The sequence below is a fragment of the Oncorhynchus masou genome, unplaced genomic scaffold (genome assembly GCF_036934945.1).
Source record: "Oncorhynchus masou masou isolate Uvic2021 unplaced genomic scaffold, UVic_Omas_1.1 unplaced_scaffold_1018, whole genome shotgun sequence".
Lineage (NCBI taxonomy): Eukaryota > Metazoa > Chordata > Actinopteri > Salmoniformes > Salmonidae > Oncorhynchus > Oncorhynchus masou.
The window spans coordinates 160,001-187,790 of NW_027016598.1; the positions used below are offsets into that span (position 1 = coordinate 160,001).

At 49.7% G+C, this 27,790-nt stretch overlaps 1 protein-coding gene across 1 annotated transcript in view; it reads left to right on the forward strand.

Annotated features, from left to right (window-relative positions):
- LOC135538920 (protein CASP-like) overlaps window positions 1-27,790 on the forward strand; it is a 125,390-nt gene that overhangs the window by 42,985 nt on the left and 54,615 nt on the right. The window lies entirely within an intron of this gene.

Genomic DNA, 27,790 nt, shown 5'->3' on the forward strand with positions numbered 1-27,790 from the left:
GCCATGTCTTTTTATGTCTGCCGGTTTCTATTGCCAATCGGTGGTCACTCAGCCTGTACTTGGTAAGGATCTGTCTCTGCTTCGTATCTCTGACAGAGTTTAGGGTCAGATAGCAATTTAGTCGGCTTTGGACTTGAATTCAGATGTAGCCAAAATTTTAATGATCTTTTCTGTATTTTCATTTTTACTGGAAAACGGCCCAATTCTGCCCTACATGCATTAGTTGGTGTATTTCTCTGGACTTGTAGGATTTTCCGACAGAATTCTGCATGTAGGGCTTCCATTGGATGTTTGTCCCACATTTTAAAGTCCAGGTTATTGAGTGGCCCCCAAACCTCACTTCCATAAAGAGCTATTGGTAGGATTACACTGTCAAATATTTTAGTCCAAATTCTAATTGGGATGTTGATTTTGAATAATTTAATTTGTATTGCATACATTGCTCTGCGGGCTTTTTCTTTGAGTGCATTCACTGCCATATTAAAGTTTCCCGATGCAGATATGGTCAGACCAAGATAGGTGTAATATGTTGTGTGTTCAACTAAGGTGTTGTTCAGGGTGAATTTATATTTGTGTTTCTGACATCTGTTTCTTTTTTTGGAAAATCATGATTTTAGTTTTTTTGGAAATTTACTGCCAGGGCCCAGTTATGGCAATATTGCTCCAGAATATTAATTTTCTGTTGAAGACCTTCTTTGGTTGGTGATAGAAGTACCAAGTCATCAGCATATAGCAGGTATTTCACCTCTGTGTCAAATAGTGTGAGTCCTGGGGCTGGAGATTGGTCCAACATGTCTGCTAATTCATTGATATAAATGTTGAAAAGATTTGGACTCAAACTGCAGCCTTGTCTCACACCTCGACATTGTGAAAAAAATTATGTTCTTTGGTTTTTGATTTTTATTGCACACTTGTTTTCTGTGTACATACATTTTATTAAGTCATATACCTTACCACCAAGCCCACTTTGTAGGATTTTGTAGAATAGCCCTTCGTGCCAAATCAAATCAAATGCTTTTTTAAAGTCAATAAAGCAAGCAAAGATTTTGCCCTCTTTTTTTGGTGGACGTGTTTATTAATTAGTGTGTGTAAGGTGTATATATGGTCAGTAGTGCGATGGTTAGGGAGAAAGCCAATTTGACATTTACTTATTACATTTTTTTCTTGAAGAAAGGTTTGAATTCTTGAATTCAAAATGCTACAGAAAATCTTTCCCAAGTTACTGTTTACGCAAATTCCCCTGTAATTATTGGGGTCTGATTTGTCTCCACTTTTGTGGATAGGGGAGATGAGCCCCTGGTTCCAGACATCAGGGAAGCAGCCAGAAGTTAAAACCATGTTGAACAATTTAAGCACAGCATTTTGCAACTCAGGTGTGCTGTTTTTCAGCATTTCATTTCTGATGTTGTCTAGACCACAAGCCTTCTTTGATTTAATAGATTTTAGCTTTTCATTTAGTTCTTGTTGGGTTATTGGGTAATCTAATGGATTTTGATTGTTTTTAATGACTGAGTCAAGGATGTTCAATTTTTCTTTAATTTCTAATTGGTTCTGTTGTAAGTATTTTTCTCTCTCTCTCTCTCTCTCTCTCTCTCTCTCTCTCTCTCTCTCTCTCTCTCTCTCTCTCTCTCTCTCTCTCTCTCTCTCTCTCTCTCTCTCTCTCTCTCTCTCTCTCTCTCTCTCTCTCTCTCTCTCTCTCTCTCTCTCTCTCTCTCTCTCTCTCTCTCTCTCTCTCTCTCTCTCTCTCTCTCTCTCTCTCTCTCTCTCTCTCTCTCTCTCTCTCTCTCTCTCTCTCTCTCTCTCTCTCTCTCTCTCTCTCTCTCTCTCTCTCTCTCTCTCTCTCTCTCTCTCTCTCTCTCTCTCTCTCTCTCTCTCTCTCTCTCTCTCTCTCTCTCTCTCTCTCTCTCTCTCTCTCTCTCTCTCTCTCTCTCTCTCTCTCTCTCTCTCTCTCTCTCTCTCTCTCTCTCTCTCTCTCTCTCTCTCTCTCTCTCTCTCTCTCTCTCTCTCTCTCTCTCTCTCTCTCTCTCTCTCTCTCTCTCTCTCTCTCTCTCTCTCTCTCTCTCTCTCTCTCTCTCTCTCTCTCTCTCTCACTCACACACACACACACACACACACACACACACACAAGCCCTTTTCCACAGAGGTTTATGCTTCCATGTAAACAGACCGAGATGGTATAACCTCCTAGCTTAGTGTGTAGGTTGGTGTTGTAGGCCGCCGTGGCTCATCACCTGTCTCCTTGAGGGTGTGACAAGTCATTAAAAAACTCAGTTCTCTGTGGTTACTCGTCTCTTATCTCCTGTTCTGTGGGGGTGTAACCTCGCCTGTGATCGTGTACCGTGTCGCTTCCGACTTGCTAAACCCCCCCCCCCCCCCCCCATATCAGCAGTGGTTTAGTCTGATGCATTTAGAGCGGGTTGGAAGTGGAACAGAACGGGGAGGGAGGGGGATGTTGAGAGGGTAGCAGATTGTAGATAAACCATCAGCCACATCCACTACGGTCTTACCACCATACAGGCACCTGAGAAGAAACGCTGTGAAGAGAAAGACAGGAGAGAATATTCACAACCACTTGACTTATTTAACGTTGTTGTTGTTGTTACAGCATTAATTCTAAATGGATGCTATAGATTTACTCTGTTCGTGTAAAACCTGTCCAAATGCACTGACCCGTTTTTAAAGCAGAATTACCAAAATATTTCGTACAGAGAACCTGGCAATCAAATAGCCCCGATCAACAGTTAGATGTGAGTTATGTCCAGCCCTGGTAGCCTACACAGCTCTGCTGGTAAAAATGACCCAGCAAATTACATTTTGTCTGTCTATTTTAATATTGTGAAAGACATTTAACAAACATCTGAATGCTGAAGGTGCCTGCAGACCAGTATCAGAACATGGATAGGGGCGGGCCTTGCTCTCGTCGAGGCGGGCCTTGCTCTCGTCGGGGCGGGCCTTGCTCTCGTCGGGGCGGGCCTTGCTCTCGTCGGGGCGGGCCTTGCTCTCGTCGGGGCGGGCCTTGCTCTCGTCGGGGCGGGCCTTGCTCTCGTCGGGGCGGGCCTTGCTCTCGTCCGGGCGGGCCTTGCTCGCCGGGGCGGGCCTTGCTCGTCGGGGCGGGCCTTGCTCTCGTCGGGCGGGCCTTGCTCTCGTCGGGGCGGGCCTTGCTCTCGTCGGGCGGGCCTTGCTCGTCGGGGCGGGCCTTGCTCTCGCCGGGGCGGGCCTTGCTCGTCGGGCGGGCCTTGCTCGTCGGGGCGGGCCTTGCTCTCGTCGGGGCGGGCCTTGCTCTCGTCGGGGCGGGCCTTGCTCTCGTCCGGGCGGGCCTTGCTCTCGTCGGGGCGGGCCTTGCTCTCGTCGGGCGGGCCTTGCTCGTCGGGGCGGGCCTTGCTCGTCGGGGCGGGCCTTGCTCTCGTCGGGCGGGCCTTGCTCTCGTCGGGGCGGGCCTTGCTCTCGTCGGGGCGGGCCTTCCTCTCGTCGGGGCGGGCCTTGCTCTCGTCGGGGCGGGCCTTGCTCTCGTCGGGGCGGGCCTTGCTCTCGTCGGGGCGGGCCTTCCTCTCGTCGGGGCCAGCAGCTGCGTCTCCTGTAGCTCAGTTATCTGACTTGTAGAATGTAATACGCAGAAACGTTTGATAGGCTGAAGGAGAGGACGCATCAATTCTGTCAACAGATTAGAGGTATTATATAAAACAATTATATGAGTAAAAAATCAAATCAATCAATCTAATTGTATTTGTCACATGCGTCGAATACAACAGATGTAGACCTTTTACAGAGAAATGCTGACTTACAAACCCGTTAACCAACAGTGCAGTTTTAAGAAAATCCCCCCCCAAAAAATAAGAGAAGAATAACGTAATTATAGAGCAGCAGTCGATAACACTCACGGGGCTGTAAACGTTAGTAAACAGTGATTTAAAAAACCCAAAACCTTTTCAATAGGTTTTCTTCCCTATGCGTACTTAATTTGGATGGGATTGGGCTCCTACGGACCCGATGCACTCGCGTCTTAAGCATTTGAACAGGAGACCGATGCCTATAGGTGAATCATTACGTCCCTTGTATATAACCTTCCACTTCAACACACCGTGGTCTGAGTATATATAACCATCCACTTCAACACACCGTGGTCTGAGTGTATATAACCTTCCACTTCAACACACTGTGGTCTGAGTATATATAACCTTCCACTTCAACACACCGTGGTCTGAGTGTATATAACCTTCCACTTCAACACACTGTGGTCTGAGTATATATAACCTTCCACTTCAACACACTGTGGCCTGAGTGTATATAACCTTCCACTTCAACACACTGTGGTCTGAGTATATATAACCTTCCACTTCAACACACTGTGGCCTGAGTATATATAACCTTCTACTTCAACACACTGTGGTCTGAGTATATATAACCTTCCACTTCAACACACCGTGGTCTGAGTGTATATAACCTTCCACTTCAACACACTGTGGTCTGAGTATATATAACCTTCCACTTCAACACACTGTGGCCTGAGTGTATATAACCTTCCACTTCAACACACTGTGGTCTGAGTATATATAACCTTCCACTTCAACACACTGTGGCCTGAGTATATATAACCTTCTACTTCAACACACCGTGGTCTGAGTATATATAACCTTCCACACCGTGGTCTGAGTATATATAACCTTCCACACTGTGGTCTGAGTATATATAACCTTCCACACCGTGGTCTGAGTATATATAACCTTCCACACTGTGGTCTGAGTATATATAACCTTCCACACTGTGGTCTGAGTATATATAACCTTCCACACTGTGGTCTGAGTATATATAACCTTCCACACTGTGGTCTGAGTATATATAACCTTCCACACTGTGGTCTGAGTATATATAACCTTCCACACTGTGGTCTGAGTATATATAACCTTCCACTTCAACACACCGTGGTCTGAGTATATATAACCTTCCACACCGTGGTCTGAGTATATATAACCTTCCACACTGTGGTCTGAGTATATATAACCTTCCACACTGTGGTCTGAGTATATATAACCTTCCACACTGTGGTCTGAGTATATATAACCTTCCACACTGTGGTCTGAGTATATATAACCTTCCACTTCAACACACCGTGGTCTGAGTATATATAACCTTCCACTTCAACACACTGTGGTCTGAGTATATATAACCTTCTACTTCAACACACTGTGGTCTGAGTATATATAACCTTCTACTTCAACACACTGTGGTCTGAGTATATATAACCTTCCACTTCAACACACCGTGGTCTGAGTATATATAACCTTCCACTTCAACACACCGTGGTCTGAGTGTATATAACCTTCCACACTGTGGTCTGAGTGTATATAACCTTCCACACCGTGGTCTGAGTATATATAACCTTCCACACTGTGGTCTGAGTATATATAACCTTCCACTTCAACGCACCGTGGTCTGAGTATATATAACCTTCCACTTCAACACACCGTGGTCTGAGTGTATATAACCTTCCACACCGTGGTTCAACACACCGTGGTCTGAGTAGATATAACCTTCCACACCGTGGTCTGAGTGTATATAACCTTCCACTTCAACACACCGTGGTCTGAGTAGATATGTCCCTTGCTTGGGGGTGATGGTTACGGTCTCTTTTAAAGAGCCTCAGTTGTCTTGCTGCTCTTCATCCACCCTTCTGTATTCTGATATTATTCTGTTCTAGCCCTGTGTTTTATTATTCAGTGTTGTGAATACATTATCTCGATGTGGATTGCATTATGCACGGGCTGCACTGTGATTTCAATAGCGCTTGTCATGGTAGTGAGCATATTCCCCCCCCCCCCAGAATGGAATAGCCCCCCCCCCCACCAATATCAGCCGTGGGTCAGTCAGATGTACGGAGAGCAGGTTGGAAGTGGAACAGAATGGAATACCCCCCCTCCGGTGTGCTTGGGCTGCACCATGAGGTGAAAACCCCTCCCCTCCATATTAACACAGGCCCGTAGGATTCTGCCTAATGCATGTGGACACACGTTGTTTGCTCTTGAGTAGGAGTTGAAGCAGTAGCCTACAGGCTGAAACTAGGAAGTGCTGACCCAGAACAACATTTCTGGTAGAACTGGTACGGAGCATTGAGACCTTGGGGAAAAGAAACCAGCCATTTCAAATGATCTGTAGATTCTGTGGTTTAGCGGAGTCCTTGTGGTTCTTGTCCCGACACGGCAACTCCTTTCACCAAATGTCGTGTTAGAGTTCAGAAATGTGCAGTTTCAAAACGCAGAACATCAGAAAACAAATGATCTGCGTCTCTCTACCTATTTCACCTGCGTCAGTAGAGGGAGAAGAGACGTGACACGATTTTTCCTTCACAGAAAATACATTCGTGAAACGCAGAAATCGGCAGAAATTTACTTCAAATAGCTTCACAGAAGTGCAGCGCTATTTGTATTTTTCCATCAAGAAAACAGAATTCTGTCTTAACGCAAAACCTTAACGCTGTCCCTCCCTCTCTAGTGTAGTCTATATCTGTCCCTCCCTCTCTAGTGTAGTCTATATCTGTCCCTCCCTCTCTAGTGTAGTCTATATCTGTCCCTCCCTCTCTAGTGTAGTCTATATCTGTCCCTCCCTCTCTAGTGTAGTCTATATCTGTCCCTCCCCCTCTAGTGTAGTCTATATCTGTCCCTCCCCCTCTAGTGTAGTCTATATCTGTCCCTCCCTCTCTAGTGTAGTCTATATCTGTCCCTCCCTCTCTAGTGTAGTCTATATCTGTCCCTCCCTCTCTAGTGTAGTCTATATCTGTCCCTCCTCCCTCTCTAGTGTAGTCTATATCTGTCCCTCCTCCTCCCTCTCTAGTGTAGTCTATATCTGTCCCTCCCCCTCTAGTGTAGTCTATATCTGTCCCTCCCCCTCTAGTGTAGTCTATATCTGTCCCTCCTCCTCCCTCTCTAGTGTAGTCTATATCTGTCCCTCCTCCTCCCTCTCTAGTGTAATCTATATCTGTCCCTCCTCCTCCCTCTCTAGTGTAGTCTATATCTGTCCCTCCTCCCTCTCTAGTGTAGTCTATATCTGTCCCTCCTCCCTCTCTAGTGTAGTCTATATCTGTCCCTCCTCCCTCTCTAGTGTAGTCTATATCTGTCCCTCCTCCTCCCTCTCTAGTGTAGTCTATATCTGTCCCTCCTCCTCCCTCTCTAGTGTAGTCTATATCTGTCCCTCCTCCTCCCTCTCTAGTGTAGTCTATATCTGTCCCTCCTCCTCCCTCTCTAGTGTAGTCCATATCTGTCCCTCCTCCTCCCTCTCTAGTGTAGTCTATATCTGTCCCTCCTCCTCCCTCTCTAGTGTAGTCTATATCTGTCCCTCCCTCTCTAGTGTAGTCTATATCTGTCCCTCCCTCTCTAGTGTAGTCTATATCTGTCCCTCCCTCTCTAGTGTAGTCTATATCTGTCCCTCCCTCTCTAGTGTAGTCTATATCTGTCCCTCCCTCTCTAGTGTAGTCTATATCTGTCCCTCCCTCTCTAGTGTAGTCTATATCTGTCCCTCCCTCTCTAGTGTAGTCTATATCTGTCCCTCCCTCTCTAGTGTAGTCTATATCTGTCCCTCCCTCTCTAGTGTAGTCTATATCTGTCCCTCCCTCTCTAGTGTAGTCTATATCTGTCCCTCCCTCTCTAGTGTAGTCTATATCTGTCCCTCCCTCTCTAGTGTAGTCTATATCTGTCCTCCCTCTCTAGTGTAGTCTATATCTGTCCCTCCCTCTCTAGTGTAGTCTATATCTATATCTGTCCCTCCCTCTCTAGTGTAGTCTATATCTGTCCCTCCCTCTCTAGTGTAGTCTATATCTGTCCCTCCCTCTCTAGTGTAGTCTATATCTGTCCCTCCCTCTCTAGTGTAGTCTATATCTGTCCCTCCCTCTCTAGTGTAGTCTATATCTGTCCCTCCCTCTCTAGTGTAGTCTATATCTGTCCCTCCCTCTCTAGTGTAGTCTATATCTGTCCCTCCTCCTCCCTCTCTAGTGTAGTCTATATCTGTCCCTCCTCCTCCCTCTCTGGTGTAGTCTATATCGGCCCCTCCCCCTCTAGTTTAGGCTTTACGGCAGGGACAGATATAGTCTGGTAGTGTGTGGCTGCCGTCTCTCTGGGGAACATTGGTAATCTGTTCCAGCAGTGTTTGTGTCCGACCCAAATGAACCTTGACAAATCCCTACTGCTCGAACCTGAGGGTTAATTGGCTAGTTACCTACCACACAGATCACATATGGGATCATGGCTCCTTCCTGAGGGTTAATTGGCTAATTACCTACCACACAGATCACATTATGGGATCATGGCTCCTACCTGAGGGTTAATTGGCTAGTTACCTACCACACAGATCACATTATGGGATCATGGCTCCTTCCTGAGGGTTAATTGGCTAGTTACCTACCACACAGATCACATATGGGATCATGGCTCCTTCCTGAGGGTTAATTGGCTAATTACCTACCACACAGATCACATTATGGGATCATGGCTCTTTCCTGAGGGTTTATTGGCTAGTTACCTACCACACAGATCACATATCGGATCATGGCTCCTTCCTGAGGGTTAATTGGCTAGTTAACTACCACACAGATCACATTATGGGATCATGGCTCTTACCTGAGGGTTAATTGGCTAGTTACCTACCACACAGATCACATATGGGATCATGGCTCTTACCTGAGGGTTAATTGGCTGGTGGACTATAGACTACACACAGGGGGGTGATATGTGTCAGGGTAGAGACGGCTATAGACTACACAGGGGGTGATATGTGTCAGGGTAGAGACGGCTATAGGCTACACAGGGGGTGATATGTGTCAGGGTAGAGATGGCTATAGACTACACACAGGGGGGGTGATATGTGTCAGGGTGGAGATGGCTATAGGCTACGGGGGGGTGATATGTGTCAGGGTAGAGACGGCTATAGACTACACACAGGGGGTGATATGTGTCAGGGTAGAGATGGCTATAGACTACACACGGGGGGTGATATGTGTCAGGGTAGAGACGGCTATAGACTACACACAGGGGGTGATATGTGTCAGGGTAGAGATGGCTATAGACTACACACAGGGGGGGTGATATGTGTCAGGGTAGAGACGGCTATAGACTACACAGGGGGGTGATATGTGTCAGGGTAGAGATGGCTATAGACTACACAGGGGGTGATATGTGTCAGGGTAGAGATGGCTATAGACTACACAGGGGGGTGATATGTGTCAGGGTAGAGATGGCTATAGACTACACACAGGGGGGTGATATGTGTCAGGGTAGAGATGGCTATAGACTACACACAGGGGGGGGTGATATGTGTCAGGGTAGAGATGGCTATAGACTACACACAGGGGGGTGATATGTGTCAGGGTAGAGATGGCTATAGACTACACACAGGGGGGGTGATATGTGTCAGGGTAGAGATGGCTATAGACTACACACAGGGGGGTGATATGTGTCAGGGTAGAGACGGCTATAGACTACACACAGGGGGTGATATGTGTCAGGGTAGAGATGGCTATAGACTACACACAGGGGGGTGATATGTGTCAGGGTAGAGATGGCTATAGACTACACACAGGGGGTGATATGTGTCAGGGTAGAGACGGTTATAGACTACACACAGGGGGGGGTGATATGTGTCAGGGTAGAGACGGCTATAGACTACACACAGGGGGGGGTGATATGTGTCAGGGTAGAGATGGCTATAGACTACACACAGGGGGGTGATATGTGTCAGGGTAGAGACGGCTATAGACTACACACAGGGGGGGGTGATGTGTGTCAGGGTAGAGATGGCTATAGACTACACACAGGGGGGTGATATGTGTCAGGGTAGAGATGGCTATAGACTACACACAGGGGGGTGATATGTGTCAGGGTAGAGATGGCTATAGACTACACACAGGGGGTGATATGTGTCAGGGTAGAGATGGCTATAGACTACACACAGGGGGGTGATATGTGTCAGGGTAGAGATGGCTATAGACTACACAGGGGGGTGATATGTGTCAGGGTAGAGATGGCTATAGACTACACAGGGGGGTGATATGTGTCAGGGTAGAGATGGCTATAGACTACACACAGGGGGGTGATATGTGTCAGGGTAGAGATGGCTATAGACTACACACAGGGGGGTGATATGTGTCAGGGTAGAGATGGCTATAGACTACACACAGGGGGGTGATGTGTGTCAGGGTAGAGATGGCTATAGACTACACACAGGGGGGTGATATGTGTCAGGGTAGAGATGGCTATAGACTACACAGGGGGGTGATATGTGTCAGGGTAGAGATGGCTATAGACTACACACAGGGGGTGATATGTGTCAGGGTAGAGACGGCTATAGACTACACAGGGGGGGTGATATGTGTCAGGGTAGAGATGGCTATAGACTACACACAGGGGGTGATATGTGTCAGGGTAGAGATGGCTATAGACTACACACAGGGGGTGATATGTGTCAGGGTAGAGACGGCTATAGACTACACACAGGGGGGTGATATGTGTCAGGGTAGAGATGGCTATAGACTACACACAGGGGGGGGGGGGGGTGATATGTGTCAGGGTAGAGATGGCTATAGACTACACACAGGGGGGGGGGTGATATGTGTCAGGGTAGAGATGGCTATAGACTACACACAGGGGGGGGTGATATGTGTCAGGGTAGAGATGGCTATAGACTACACACAGGGGGTGATATGTGTCAGGGTAGAGATGGCTATAGACTACACAGGGGGGAGAAATGTGTCAGGGTAGAGATGGCTATAGACTACACACAGGGGGGTGATATGTGTCAGGGTAGAGATGGCTATAGATTACACACAGGGGGGGGTGATATGTGTCAGGGTAGAGATGGCCATAGACTACACACAGGGGGGTGATATGTGTCAGGGTAGAGACGGCTATAGACTACACAGGGGGGTGATATGTGTCAGGGTAGAGATGGCTATAGACTACACACAGGGGGGTGATATGTGTCAGGGTAGAGATGGCTATAGACTACACACAGGGGGGTGATGTGTGTCAGGGTAGAGATGGCTATAGACTACACACAGGGGGGGGTGATATGTGTCAGGGTAGAAATGGCTATAGACTACACAGGGGGGTGATATGTGTCAGGGTAGAGATGGCTATAGACTACACAGGGGGGTGATATGTGTCAGGGTAGAGATGGCTATAGACTACACAGGGGGGTGATATGTGTCAGGGTAGAGATGGCTATAGACTACACACAGGGGGGTGATATGTGTCAGGGTAGAGATGGCTATAGACTACACACAGGGGGGTGTGATATGTGTCAGGGTAGAGATGGCTATAGACTACACACAGGGGGGTGATATGTGTCAGGGTAGAGACGGCTATAGACTACACAGGGGGGGTGATATGTGTCAGGGTAGAAATGGCTATAGACTACACTGGGGGGTGATATGTGTCAGGGTAGAGACGGCTATAGACTACACAGGGGGGGGTGATATGTGTCAGGGTAGAGATGGCTATAGACTACACACAGGGGGGTGATATGTGTCAGGGTAGAGATGGCTATAGACTACACACAGGGGGGTGATATGTGTCAGGGTAGAAATGGCTATAGACTACACACAGGGGGGTGATATGTGTCAGGGTAGAGATGGCTATAGACTACACACAGGGGGGGTGATATGTGTCAGGGTAGAGATGGCTATAGACTACACACAGGGGGTGATATGTGTCAGGGTAGAGATGGCTATAGACTACACACAGGGGGGTGATATGTGTCAGGGTAGAGATGGCTATAGACTACACACAGGGGGTGATATGTGTCAGGGTAGAGACGGCTATAGACTACACACAGGGGGGGGGATATGTGTCAGGGTAGAGATGGCTATAGACTACACACAGGGGGGTGATATGTGTCAGGGTAGAGATGGCTATAGACTACACACAGGGGGTGATATGTGTCAGGGTAGAGATGGCTATAGACTACACACAGGGGGGTGATATGTGTCAGGGTAGAGACGGCTATAGACTACACACAGGGGGGTGATATGTGTCAGGGTAGAGATGGCTATAGACTACACACAGGGGGGTGATATGTGTCAGGGTAGAGATGGCTATAGACTACACATAGGGGGGGGTGATATGTGTCAGGGTAGAGATGGCTATAGACTACACACAGGGGGGGGGGTGATATGTGTCAGGGTAGAGATGGCTATAGACTACACAGGGGGGTGATATGTGTCAGGGTAGAGATGGCTATAGACTACACACAGGGGGGTGATATGTGTCAGGGTAGAGATGGCTATAGACTACACACAGGGGGGGGTGATATGTGTCAGGGTAGAGATGGCTATAGACTACACACAGGGGGGTGATATGTGTCAGGGTAGAGACGGCTATAGACTACACACAGGGGGGGTGATATGTGTCAGGGTAGAGACGGCTATAGACTACACACAGGGGGGGGTGATATGTGTCAGGGTAGAGACGGCTATAGACTACACACAGGGGGGTGATATGTGTCAGGGTAGAGATGGCTATAGACTACACACAGGGGGGTGATATGTGTCAGGGTAGAGATGGCTATAGACTACACACAGGGGGGTGATATGTGTCAGGGTAGAGATGGCTATAGACTACACACAGGGGGGTGATATGTGTCAGGGTAGAGATGGCTATAGACTACACACAGGGCGGGTGATATGTGTCAGGGTAGAGATGGCTATAGACTACACACAGGGGGGTGATATGTGTCAGGGTAGAGATGGCTATAGACTACACACAGGGGGGTGATATGTGTCAGGGTAGAGATGGCTATAGACTACACACAGGGGGGTGATATGTGTCAGGGTAGAGATGGCTATAGACTACACACAGGGGGGTGATATGTGTCAGGGTAGAGATGGCTATAGACTACACACAGGGGGGGTGATATGTGTCAGGGTAGAGACGGCTATAGACTACACACAGTGGGGGGTGATATGTGTCAGGGTAGAGACAGCTATAGACTACACACAGGGGGGGGGGTGATATGTGTCAGGGTAGAGACGGCTATAGACTACACACAGGGGGTGATATGTGTCAGGGTAGAGATGGCTATAGACTACACACAGGGGGTGATATGTGTCAGGGTAGAGACGGCTATAGACTACACACAGTGGGGGGTGATATGTGTCAGGGTAGAGACGGCTATAGACTACACACAGGGGGGTGATATGTGTCAGGGTAGAGACGGCTATAGACTACACACAGGGGGGTGATATGTGTCAGGGTAGAGATGGCTATAGACTACACACAGGGGGGTGATATGTGTCAGGGTAGAGATGGCTATAGACTACACACAGGGGGGTGATATGTGTCAGGGTAGAGATGGCTATAGACTACACACAGGGGGGGTGATATGTGTCAGGGTAGAGATGGCTATAGACTACACACAGGGGGGGTGATATGTGTCAGGGTAGAGATAATAATAATAATATATCCCATTTAGCAGACGCTTTTGTCCAAAGCGACTTAGAAGTCGGCTGGGGCCACTACTTTTACATATGGGTGGCCCTAGCGGGAATCGAACCCACGACGCTTGGCGTTGCAAGCACCATGCTCTACCGACTGAGCCACACAGATGGCTATAGACTACACACAGGGGGGTGATATGTGTCAGGGTAGAGATGGCTATAGACTACACACAGGGGGTGATATGTGTCAGGGTAGAGATGGCTATAGACTACACACAGGGGGGGGGGTGATATGTGTCAGGGTAGAGATGGCTATAGACTACACACAGGGGGGGGTGATATGTGTCAGGGTAGAGACGGCTATAGACTACACACAGGGGGGGGTGATATGTGTCAGGGTAGAGACGGCTATAGACTACACACAGGGGGGTGATATGTGTCAGGGTAGAGACGGCTATAGACTACACACAGGGGGGTGATATGTGTCAGGGTAGAGATGGCTATAGACTACACACAGGGGGGGGTGATATGTGTCAGGGTAGAGATGGCTATAGACTACACACAGGGGGGGTGATATGTGTCAGGGTTTGAGATGGCTATAGACTACACACAGGGGGTGATATGTGTCAGGGTAGAGATAATAATAATAATATATCCCATTTAGCAGACGCTTTTGTCCAAAGCGACTTACAAGTCGGCTGGGGCCTCTACTTTTACATATGGGTGGCCCTAGCGGGAATCGAACCCACGACGCTTGGCGTTGCAAGCACCATGCTCTACCGACTGAGCCACACAGATGGCTATAGACTACACACAGGGGGGGGGTGATATGTGTCAGGGTAGAGATGGCTATAGACTACACACAGGGGGGTGATATGTGTCAGGGTAGAGATGGCTATAGACTACACACGGGGGGGTGATATGTGTCAGGGTAGAGATGGCTATAGACTACACACAGGGGGGTGATATGTGTCAGGGTAGAGACGGCTATAGACTACACACAGGGGGGTGATATGTGTCAGGGTAGAGACGGCTATACACTACACACAGGGGGGTGATATGTGTCAGGGTAGAGACGGCTATACACTACACACAGGGGGGTGATATGTGTCAGGGTAGAGATGGCTATAGACTACACACAGGGGGGTGATATGTGTCAGGGTAGAGATGGCTATAGACTACACACAGGGGGGTGATATGTGTCAGGGTAGAGACGGCTATAGACTACACACAGGGGGGTGATATGTGTCAGGGTAGAGATGGCTATAGACTACACACAGGGGGGGTTATATGTGTCAGGGTAGAGATGGCTATAGACTACACACAGGGGGTGATATGTGTCAGGGTAGAGATGGCTATAGACTACACTGGGGGGTGATATGTGTCAGGGTAGAGATGGCTATAGACTACACACAGGGGGGTGATATGTGTCAGGGTAGAGATGGCTATAGACTACACAGGGGGTGATATGTGTCAGGGTAGAGATGGCTATAGACTACACACAGGGGGGTGATATGTGTCAGGGTAGAGATGGCTATAGACTACACACAGGGGGGTGATATGTGTCAGGGTAGAGATGGCTATAGACTACACACAGGGGGGGGTGATATGTGTCAGGGTAGAGATGGCTATAGACTACACATAGGGGGGTGATATGTGTCAGGGTAGAGATGGCTATAGACTACACACAGGGGGGTGATATGTGTCAGGGTAGAGATGGCTATAGACTACACAGGGGGGTGATATGTGTCAGGGTAGAGATGGCTATAGACTACACACAGGGGGGTGATATGTGTCAGGGTAGAGATGGCTATAGACTACACACAGGGGGTGATATGTGTCAGGGTAGAGACGGCTATAGACTACACACAGGGGGGTGATATGTGTCAGGGTAGAGACGGCTATAGACTACACACAGGGGGTGATATGTGTCAGGGTAGAGACGGCTATAGACTACACACAGGGGGGTGATATGTGTCAGGGTAGAGATGGCTATAGACTACACACAGGGGGGTGATATGTGTCAGGGTAGAGATGGCTATAGACTACACACAGGGGGTGATATGTGTCAGGGTAGAGATGGCTATAGACTACACACAGGGGGGTGATATGTGTCAGGGTAGAGATGGCTATAGACTACACACAGGGGGGTGATATGTGTCAGGGTAGAGATGGCTATAGACTACACACAGGGGGGTGATATGTGTCAGGGTAGAGATGGCTATAGACTACACACAGGGGGGTGATATGTGTCAGGGTAGAGATGGCTACAGACTACACACAGGGGGGTGATATGTGTCAGGGTAGAGATGGCTATAGACTACACACAGGGGGAGTGATATGTGTCAGGGTAGAGATGGCTATAGACTACACACAGGGGGGTGATATGTGTCAGGGTAGAGACGGCTATAGACTACACACAGGGGGGTGATATGTGTCAGGGTAGAGACGGCTATAGACTACACACAGGGGGTGATATGTGTCAGGGTAGAGATGGCTATAGACTACACACAGGGGGTGATATGTGTCAGGGTAGAGATGGCTATAGACTACACACAGGGGGGGTGATATGTGTCAGGGTAGAGACGGCTATAGACTACACACAGGGGGTGTTATGTGTCAGGGTAGAGATGGCTATAGACTACACACAGGGGGGGTGATATGTGTCAGGGTAGAGATGGCTATAGACTACACACAGGGGGGTGATATGTGTCAGGGTAGAGATGGCTATAGACTACACACAGGGGGGTGATATGTGTCAGGGTAGAGATGGCTATAGACTACACAGGGGGGAATATGTGTCAGGGTAGAGATGGCTATAGACTACACACAGGGGGGTGATATGTGTCAGGGTAGAGATGGCTATAGACTACACACAGGGGGGTGATATGTGTCAGGGTAGAGACGGCTATAGACTACACACAGGGGGGTGATATGTGTCAGGGTAGAGATGGCTATAGACTACACACAGGGGGGTGATATGTGTCAGGGTAGAGATGGCTATAGACTACGCACAGGTGGGGGGGGGGTGATATGTGTCAGGGTAGAGACGGCTATAGACTACACAGGGGGGGTGATTTGTGTCAGGGTAGAGATGGCTATAGACTACACAGGGGGGGGTGATATGTGTCAGGGTAGAGATGGCTATAGACTACACACAGGGGGGTGATATGTGTCAGGGTAGAGATGGCTATAGACTACACACAGGGGGGTGATATGTGTCAGGGTAGAGATGGCTATAGACTACACACAGGGGGGTGATATGTGTCAGGGTAGAGATGGCTATAGACTACACGGGGGGGGTGATATGTGTCAGGGTAGAGATGGCTATAGACTACACACAGGGGGGTGATATGTGTCAGGGTAGAGACGGCTATAGACTACACACAGGGGGGGGTGATGGCTATAGACTACACACAGGGGGGGTGATATGTGTCAGGGTAGAGATGGCTATAGACTACACACAGGGGGGTGATATGTGTCAGGGTAGAGACGGCTATAGACTACACAAAGGGGGGTGATATGTGTCAGGGTAGAGATGGCTATAGACTACACACAGGGGGGTGATATGTGTCAGGGTAGAGATGGCTATAGACTACACACAGGGGGGGTGATATGTGTCAGGGTAGAGATGGCTATAGACTACACACAGGGGGTGATATGTGTCAGGGTAGAGACGGCTATAGACTACACACAGGGGGGTGATATGTGTCAGGGTAGAGATGGCTATAGACTACACACAGGGGGTGATATGTGTCAGGGTAGAGAAGGCTATAGACTACACACAGGGGGGTGATATGTGTCAGGGTAGAGATGGCTATAGACTACACAAAGGGGGGGTGATATGTGTCAGGGTAGAGATGGCTATAGACTACACACAGGGGGGTGATATGTGTCAGGGTAGAGATGGCTATAGACTACACACAGGGGGGTGATATGTGTCAGGGTAGAGATGGCTATAGACTACACACAGGGGGTGATATGTGTCAGGGTAGAGACGGCTATAGACTACACACAGGGGGGTGATTTGTGTCAGGGTAGAGATGGCTATAGACTACACACAGGGGGGTGATATGTGTCAGGGTAGAGATGGCTATAGACTACACACAGGGGGGTGATATGTGTCAGGGTAGAGACGGCTATAGGCTACACAGGGGGGTGATATGTGTCAGGGTAGAGATGGCTATAGACTACACACAGGGAGGGGTGATATGTGTCAGGGTAGAGATGGCTATAGACTACACACAGGGGGGTTATATGTGTCAGTGTAGAGACGGCTATAGACTACACACAGGGGGGTGATATGTGTCAGGGTAGAGATGGCTATAGACTACACACAGGGGGGTGATATGTGTCAGGGTAGAGATGGCTATAGACTACACACAGGGGGGTGATATGTGTCAGGGTAGAGATGGCTATAGACTACACATAGGGGGGTGATATGTGTCAGGGTAGAGATGGCTATAGACTACACACAGGGGGGTGATATGTGTCAGGGTAGAGATGGCTATAGACTACACAGGGGGTGATATGTGTCAGGGTAGAGATGGCTATAGACTACACACAGGGGGTGATATGTGTCAGGGTAGAGATGGCTATAGACTACACACAGGGGGGTGATATGTGTCAGGGTAGAGATGGCTATAGACTACACACAGGGGGGTGATATGTGTCAGGGTAGAGACGGCTATAGACTACACACAGGGGGTGATATGTGTCAGGGTAGAGATGGCTATAGACTACACAGGGGGTGATATGTGTCAGGGTAGAGATGGCTATAGACTACACACAGGGGGGGGGGGGTGATATGTGTCAGGGTAGAGATGGCTATAGACTACACACAGGGGGGTGATATGTGTCAGGGTAGAGATGGCTATAGACTACACACAGGGGGGTGATATGTGTCAGGGTAGAGATGGCTATAGACTACACATAGGGGGGGTGATATGTGTCAGGGTAGAGATGGCTATAGACTACACACAGGGGGGTGATATGTGTCAGGGTAGAGATGGCTATAGACTACACAGGGGGGTGATATGTGTCAGGGTAGAGATGGCTATAGACTACACACAGGAGGGGTGATATGTGTCAGGGTAGAGATGGCTATAGACTACACACAGGGGGTGATATGTGTCAGGGTAGAGATGGCTATAGACTACACACAGGGGGGGGTGATATGTGTCAGGGTAGAGACGGCTATAGACTACACACAGGGGGTGATATGTGTCAGGGTAGAGACGGCTATAGACTACACACAGGGGGGTGATATGTGTCAGGGTAGAGACGGCTATAGACTACACACAGGGGGGTGATATGTGTCAGGGTAGAGATGGCTATAGACTACACACAGGGGGTGATATGTGTCAGGGTAGAGATGGCTATAGACTACACACACAGGGGGGGTGATATGTGTCAGGGTAGAGATGGCTATAGACTACACACAGGGGGTGATACGTGTCAGGGTAGAGATGGCTATAGACTACACACGGGGGGTGATATGTGTCAGGGTAGAGATGGCTATAGACTACACACAGGGGGGTGATATGTGTCAGGGTAGAGATGGCTATAGACTACACACAGGGGGGTGATATGTGTCAGGGTAGAGATGGCTATAGACTACACACAGGGGGGTGATATGTGTCAGGGTAGAGATGGCTATAGACTACACACAGGGGGGGGTGATATGTGTCAGGGTAGAGATGGCTATAGACTACACACAGGGGGGTGATATGTGTCAGGGTAGAGACGGCTATAGACTACACACAGGGGGTGATATGTGTCAGGGTAGAGATGGCTATAGACTACACACAGGGGGTGATATGTGTCAGGGTAGAGATGGCTATAGACTACACACAGGGGGGTGATATGTGTCAGGGTAGAGACGGCTATAGACTACACACAGGGGGTGATATGTGTCAGGGTAGAGATGGCTATAGACTACACACAGGGGGGTGATATGTGTCAGGGTAGAGATGGCTATAGACTACACACAGGGGGTGATATGTGTCAGGGTAGAGATGGCTATAGACTACACAGGGGGGTGATATGTGTCAGGGTAGAGATGGCTATAGACTACACACAGGGGGGGGTGATATGTGTCAGGGTAGAGATGGCTATAGACTACACACAGGGGGGGTGATATGTGTCAGGGTAGAGATGGCTATGGACTACACACAGGGGGGTGATATGTGTCAGGGTAGAGACGGCTATAGACTACACACGGGGGTGATATGTGTCAGGGTAGAGACGGCTATAGACTACACACAGGGGGGGGTGATATGTGTCAGGGTAGAGATGGCTATAGACTACACACAGGGGGGGGGTGATATGTGTCAGGGTAGAGATGGCTATAGACTACACACAGGGGGTGATATGTGTCAGGGTATAGACGGCTATAGACTACACACAGGGGGGTGATATGTGTCAGGGTAGAGATGGCTATAGACTACACACAGGGGGGTGATATGTGTCAGGGTAAAGATGGCTATAGACTACACACAGGGGGTGATATGTGTCAGGGTAGAGATGGCTATAGACTACACACAGGGGGGTGATATGTGTCAGGGTAGAGATGGCTATAGACTACACACAGGGGGGTGATATGTGTCAGGGTAGAGATGGCTATAGACTACACAAAGGTGGGGGGGGGTGATATGTGTCAGGGTAGAGATGGCTATAGACTACACACAGGGGGTGATATGTGTCAGGGTAGAGATGGCTATAGACTACACACAGGGGGGTGATATGTGTCAGGGTAGAGATGGCTATAGACTACACACAGGGGGGTGATATGTGTCAGGGTAGAGATGGCTATAGACTACACACAGGGGGGTGATATGTGTCAGGGTAGAGATGGCTATAGACTACACACAGGGGGGTGATATGTGTCAGGGTAGAGATGGCTATAGACTACACACAGGGGGGGTGATATGTGTCAGGGTAGAGATGGCTATAGACTACACACAGGGGGGTGATATGTGTCAGGGTAGAGACGGCTATAGACTACACACAGGGGGGGTGATATGTGTCAGGGTAGAGATGGCTATAGACTACACAGGGGGGGTGATATGTGTCAGGGTAGAGATGGCTATAGACTACACAGGGGGGTGATATGTGTCAGGGTAGAGATGGCTATAGACTACACATAGGGGGGTGATATGTGTCAGGGTAGAGATGGCTATAGACTACACACAGGGGGGTGATATGTGTCAGGGTAGAGATGGCTATAGACTACACATAGGGGGGGGTGATATGTGTCAGGGTAGAGATGGCTATAGACTACACACAGGGGGGTGATATGTGTCAGGGTAGAGATGGCTATAGACTACACAGGGGGGTGATATGTGTCAGGGTAGAGATGGCTATAGACTACACACAGGGGGTGATATGTGTCAGGGTAGAGATGGCTATAGACTACACACAGGGGGGGGGTGATATGTGTCAGGGTAGAGACGGCTATAGACTACACACAGGGGGGTGATATGTGTCAGGGTAGAGACGGCTATAGACTACACACAGGGGGGTGATATGTGTCAGGGTAGAGACGGCTATAGACTACACACAGGGGGGTGATATGTGTCAGGGTAGAGATGGCTATAGACTACACACAGGGGGGGTGATATGTGTCAGGGTAGAGATGGCTATAGACTACACACAGGGGGGTGATATGTGTCAGGGTAGAGATGGCTATAGACTACACACAGGGGGGTGATATGTGTCAGGGTAGAGATGGCTATAGACTACACACAGGGGGGTGATATGTGTCAGGGTAGAGATGGCTATAGACTACACACAGGGGGGTGATATGTGTCAGGGTAGAGATGGCTACAGACTACACACAGGGGGTGATATGTGTCAGGGTAGAGACGGCTATAGACTACACACAGGGGGGTGATATGTGTCAGGGTAGAGACGGCTATAGACTACACACAGGGGGGTGATATGTGTCAGGGTAGAGATGGCTATAGACTACACACAGGGGGGGGTGATATGTGTCAGGGTAGAGATGGCTATAGACTACACACAGGGGGGTGATATGTGTCAGGGTAGAGACGGCTATAGACTACACACAGGGGGGTGATATGTGTCAGGGTAGAGATGGCTATAGACTACACACAGGGGGGTGATATGTGTCAGGGTAGAGATGGCTATAGACTACACACAGGGGGGTGATATGTGTCAGGGTAGAGACGGCTATAGACTACACACAGGGGGTGATATGTGTCAGGGTAGAGATGGCTATAGACTACACACAGGGGGGGTGATATGTGTCAGGGTAGAGATGGCTATAGACTACACACAGGGGGTGATATGTGTCAGGGTAGAGATGGCTATAGACTACACACAGGGGGGTGATATGTGTCAGGGTAGAGATGGCTATAGACTACACAGGGGGGAATATGTGTCAGGGTAGAGATGGCTATAGACTACACACAGGGGGTGATATGTGTCAGGGTAGAGATGGCTATAGACTACACACAGGGGGGGTGATATGTGTCAGGGTAGAGACGGCTATAGACTACACACAGGGGGGTGATATGTGTCAGGGTAGAGACGGCTATAGACTACACACAGGGGGGTGATATGTGTCAGGGTAGAGACGGCTATAGACTACACACAGGGGGGTGATATGTGTCAGGGTAGAGATGGCTATAGACTACACACGGGGGGGTGATATGTGTCAGGGTAGAGATGGCTATAGACTACACACAGGGGGGTGATATGTGTCAGGGTAGAGATGGCTATAGACTACACACAGGGGGGGTGATACGTGTCAGGGTAGAGATGGCTATAGACTACACACAGGGGGGTGATATGTGTCAGGGTAGAGATGGCTATAGACTACACACAGGGGGTGATATGTGTCAGGGTAGAGATGGCTATAGACTACACACAGGGGGGTGATATGTGTCAGGGTAGAGACGGCTATAGACTACACACAGGGGGGGTGATATGTGTCAGGGTAGAGATGGCTATAGACTACACACAGGGGGGTGATATGTGTCAGGGTAGAGATGGCTATAGACTACACACAGGGGGGTGATATGTGTCAGGGTAGAGACGGCTATAGACTACACACAGGGGGGTGATATGTGTCAGGGTAGAGATGGCTATAGACTACACACAGGGGGGTGATATGTGTCAGGGTAGAGATGGCTATAGACTACACACAGGGGGGTGATATGTGTCAGGGTAGAGATGGCTATAGACTACACAGGGGGGTGATATGTGTCAGGGTAGAGATGGCTATAGACTACACACAGGGGGGTGATATGTGTCAGGGTAGAGATGGCTATAGACTACACAGGGGGGGTGATATGTGTCAGGGTAGAGATGGCTATAGACTACACACAGGGGGGTGATATGTGTCAGGGTAGAGACGGCTATAGACTACACAGGGGGGTGATTTGTGTCAGGGTAGAGATGGCTATAGACTACACAGGGGGTGATATGTGTCAGGGTAGAGATGGCTATAGACTACACACAGGGGGGTGATATGTGTCAGGGTAGAGATGGCTATAGACTACACACAGGGGGGTGATATGTGTCAGGGTAGAGATGGCTATAGACTACACACAGGGGGGTGATATGTGTCAGGGTAGAGATGGCTATAGACTACACACAGGGGGGGTGATATGTGTCAGGGTAGAGATGGCTATAGACTACACACAGGGGGGTGATATGTGTCAGGGTAGAGATGGCTATAGACTACACACAGGTGGGGGTGATATGTGTCAGGGTAGAGATGGCTATGGACTACACACAGGGGGGGTGATATGTGTCAGGGTAGAGACGGCTATAGACTACACACGGGGGGGTGATATGTGTCAGGGTAGAGACGGCTATAGACTACACACAGGGGGGTGATATGTGTCAGGGTAGAGATGGCTATAGACTACACACAGGGGGGGTGATATGTGTCAGGGTAGAGACGGCTATAGACTACACACACAGGGGGGTGATATGTGTCAGGGTATAGACGGCTATAGACTACACACAGGGGGTGATATGTGTCAGGGTAGAGATGGCTATAGACTACACACAGGGGGGTGATATGTGTCAGGGTAAAGACGGCTATAGACTACACACAGGGGGTGATATGTGTCAGGGTAGAGATGGCTATAGACTACACACAGGGGGGTGATATGTGTCAGGGTAGAGACGGCTATAGACTACACACAGGGGGGTGATATGTGTCAGGGTAGAGATGGCTATAGACTACACAAAGGGGGTGATATGTGTCAGGGTAGAGATGGCTATAGACTACACACAGGGGGTGATATGTGTCAGGGTAGAGATGGCTATAGACTACACACAGGGGGTGATATGTGTCAGGGTAGAGACGGCTATAGACTACACACAGGGGGTGATATGTGTCAGGGTAGAGATGGCTATAGACTACACACAGGGGGGTGATATGTGTCAGGGTAGAGACGGCTATAGACTACACACAGGGGGGTGATATGTGTCAGGGTAGAGATGGCTATAGACTACACAAAGGGGGGTGATATGTGTCAGGGTAGAGATGGCTATAGACTACACACAGGGGGTGATATGTGTCAGGGTAGAGATGGCTATAGACTACACACAGGGGGGTGATATGTGTCAGGGTAGAGATGGCTATAGACTACACACAGGGGGTGATATGTGTCAGGGTAGAGATGGCTATAGACTACACACAGGGGGGTGATATGTGTCAGGGTAGAGATGGCTATAGACTACACACAGGGGGGTGATATGTGTCAGGGTAGAGACGGCTATAGACTACACACAGGGGGGTGATATGTGTCAGGGTAGAGATGGCTATAGACTACACAAAGGGGGTGATATGTGTCAGGGTAGAGATGGCTATAGACTACACACAGGGGGGTGATATGTGTCAGGGTAGAGACGGCTATAGACTACACACAGGGGGGGTGATATGTGTCAGGGTAGAGATGGCTATAGACTACACACAGGGGGTGATATGTGTCAGGGTAGAGATGGCTATAGACTACACACAGGGGGGGGGGTGATATGTGTCAGGGTAGAGACGGCTATAGGCTACACAGGGGGGTGATATGTGTCAGGGTAGAGATGGCTATAGACTACACAGGGGGGTGATATGTGTCAGGGTAGAGATGGCTATAGACTACACAGGGGGGTGATATGTGTCAGGGTAGAGATGGCTATAGACTACACAGGGGGGGGGTGATATGTGTCAGGGTAGAGATGGCTATAGACTACACATAGGGGGGTGATATGTGTCAGGGTAGAGATGGCTATAGACTACACACAGGGGGGTGATATGTGTCAGGGTAGAGATGGCTATAGACTACACACAGGGGGGGGGGTTTTATGTGTCAGGGTAGAGATGGCTATAGACTACACACAGGGGGTGATATGTGTCAGGATAGAGATGGCTATAGACTACACACGGGGGGGTGATATGTGTCAGGGTAGAGATGGCTATAGACTACACACAGGGGGTGATATGTGTCAGGGTAGAGATGGCTATAGGCTACACACGGGGGGGTGATATGTGTCAGGGTAGAGATGGCTATAGACTACACACAGGGGGGTGATATGTGTCAGGGTAGAGATGGCTATAGGCTACACACGGGGGGGGGTGATATGTGTCAGGGTAGAGATGGCTATAGACTACACACAGGGGGTGATATGTGTCAGGGTAGAGATGGCTATAGACTACACACAGGGGGGTGATATGTGTCAGGGTAGAGATGGCTATAGACTACACGGGGGGGTGATATGTGTCAGGGTAGAGATGGCTATAGACTACACACGGGGGGGGTGATATGTGTCAGGGTAGAGATGGCTATAGACTACACGGTGTGTGTTTGTGCGTGGTTATGTTCGAGTACTCTAGAGCTGAGAGATCAGTCTGGCTTTACACCCAAGGTGATCTGGTCTGTGATCAGTGGCTTTATATCCACTGGGATCTGGTCTGGGATCAGTGGCTTTACATCCACTGGGATCTGGTCTGGGATCAGTGGCTTTACATCCACTGGGATCTGGTGTGGGATCTGGTCTGGGATCAGTGGCTTTACATCCACTGGGATCTGGTGTGGGATCTGGTCTGGGATCAGTGGCTTTACATCCACTGGGATCTGGTCTGGGATCAGTGGCTTTACATCCACTGGGATCTGGTCTGGGATCAGTGGCTTTACATCCACTGGGATCTGGTCTGGGATCAGTCTGGCTTTACACCCACTGGGATCTGGTCTGGGATCAGTGGCTTTACATCCACTGGGATCTGGTCTGGGATCAGTGGCTTTACATCCACTGGGATCTGGTCTGGGATCAGTGGCTTTACATCCACTGGGATCTGGTCTGGGATCAGTGGCTTTACATCCACTGGGATCTGGTCTGGGATCAGTGGCTTTACATCCACTGGGATCTGGTCTGGGATCAGTGGCTTTACATCCACTGTGATCTGGTCTGGGATCTGGTCTGGGATCAGTCTGGCTTTACATCCACGGGGATCTGGTCTGGGATCAGTCTGGCTTTACATCCACGGGGATCTGGTCTGGGATCAGTCTGGCTTTACATCCACGGGGATCTGGTCTGGGATCAGTGGCTTTACATCCACTGGGATCTGGTCTGGGATCAGTGGCTTTACATCCACTGTGATCTGGTGTGGGATCTGGTCTGGGATCTGGTGTGGGATCTGGTCTGGGATCTGGTGTGGGATCTGGTCTGGGATCTGGTGTGGGATCTGGTCTGGGATCTGGTGTGGGATCTGGTCTGGGATCTGGTCTGGGATCTGGTCTGGGATCTGGTGTGGGATCTGGTCTGGGATCTGGTCTGGGATCTGGTCTGGGATCTGGTGTGGGATCTGGTCTGGGATCTGGTCTGGGATCTGGTGTGGGATCTGGTGTGGGATCTGGTCTGGGAAGAGATGGATCTATGATAGAATAGGATTTGTCATTTCTTTTGCTCGATAACTCTATTCTGGTGTTCCCATTGAGTCTAGACGCTGTGGGCTTTCTGAGTGTCTGGGGATGCTGTAGATTTGTCTCTTGGCCCCTATTGTAATGTGTGTTAAATAAATCATTTGGTATTTAAGTTATTAGTGCTGTGTTACCAGCAGCATCATCTCTCTCCTGGCTGGGTGAGCAGAGAGGGGGGGGGGAGGGATGGGGAGGAAGGTGGAGAATGGGTAGGGGTGAGGAGGAGAGGGTTGAGGAGGAGAGGGTTGAGGAGAAGAGGGTTGAGGAGGAGAGGGTTGAGGAGGAGAGGGTTGAGGAGGAGAGGGTTGAGGAGGAGAGGGTTGAGGAGGAGAAGGGTTGAGGAGGAGAGGGTTGAGGGAGAGAGGGTTGAGGGAGAGAGGGGGGGAAGAGGGGAGAGGGTTGAGGAGGAGAGGGTTGAGGAGGAGAGGGTTGAGGAGGAGAGGGTTGAGGAGGAGAGGGTTGGGGAGGAGAGGGTTGAGGAGGAGAGGGTTGAGGAGAAGAGGGAGAGGGTTGAGGAGGAGAGGGAGAGGGGTGAGGAGGAGAGGGTTGAGGGAGGAGAAGGGTTGAGGAGGAGAGGGTTGAGGAGGAGAGGGTTGAGGGAGAGAGGGTTGAGGGAGAGAGGGTTGAGGGAGAGAGGGGGAAGAGGGGAGAGGGTTGAGGAGGAGAGGGTTGAGGAGGAGAGGGTTGAGGAGGAGAGGGTTGAGGGGGAGAGGGTTGAGGAGGAGAGGGTTGGGGAGGAGAGGGTTGAGGAGGAGAGGGTTGAGGAGAAGAGGGAGAGGGTTGAGGAGGAGAGGGAGAGGGTTGAGGAGGAGAGGGAGAGGGTTGAGGAGGAGAGGGAGAGGGTTGAGGAGGAGAGGGAGAGGGGTGAGGAGGAGAGGGTTGAGGAGGAGAAGGGTTGAGGAGGAGAGGGTTGAGGGAGAGAGGGGGAAGAGGGGAGAGGGTTGAGGAGGAGAGGGTTGAGGAGGAGAGGGTTGGGGAGGAGAGGGTTGAGGAGGAGAGGGAGAGGGTTGAGAGGGAGAGGGTTGAGGAGGAGAGGGAGAGGGTTGAGGAGGAGAGGGTTGGGGAGGAGAGGGTTGAGGAGAAGAGGGGTGAGGAGAAGAGGGTTGAGGAGAAGAGGGTTGAGGAGAAGAGGGTTGAGGAGAAGAGGGTTGAGGAGAAGAGGGTTGAGGAGAAGAGGGGTGAGGAGAAGAGGGGTGAGGAGAAGAGGGGTGAGGAGAAGAGGGGTGAGGAGGAGAGGGTTGAGAAGGAGAGGGGGAAGAAGTGGAGAGAATTTGTTTAAAAAATATTTTTATTTAACTAGGAAAGTCCGTTAAGAGCAAATTCCTATTTACAATGACGGCCTGCCCCGGGCCAAACCCGGATGACGCTGGGCCAAACCCGGACGACGCTGGGCCAATTATTCTCCACCCTATGGGACTCCCAATCA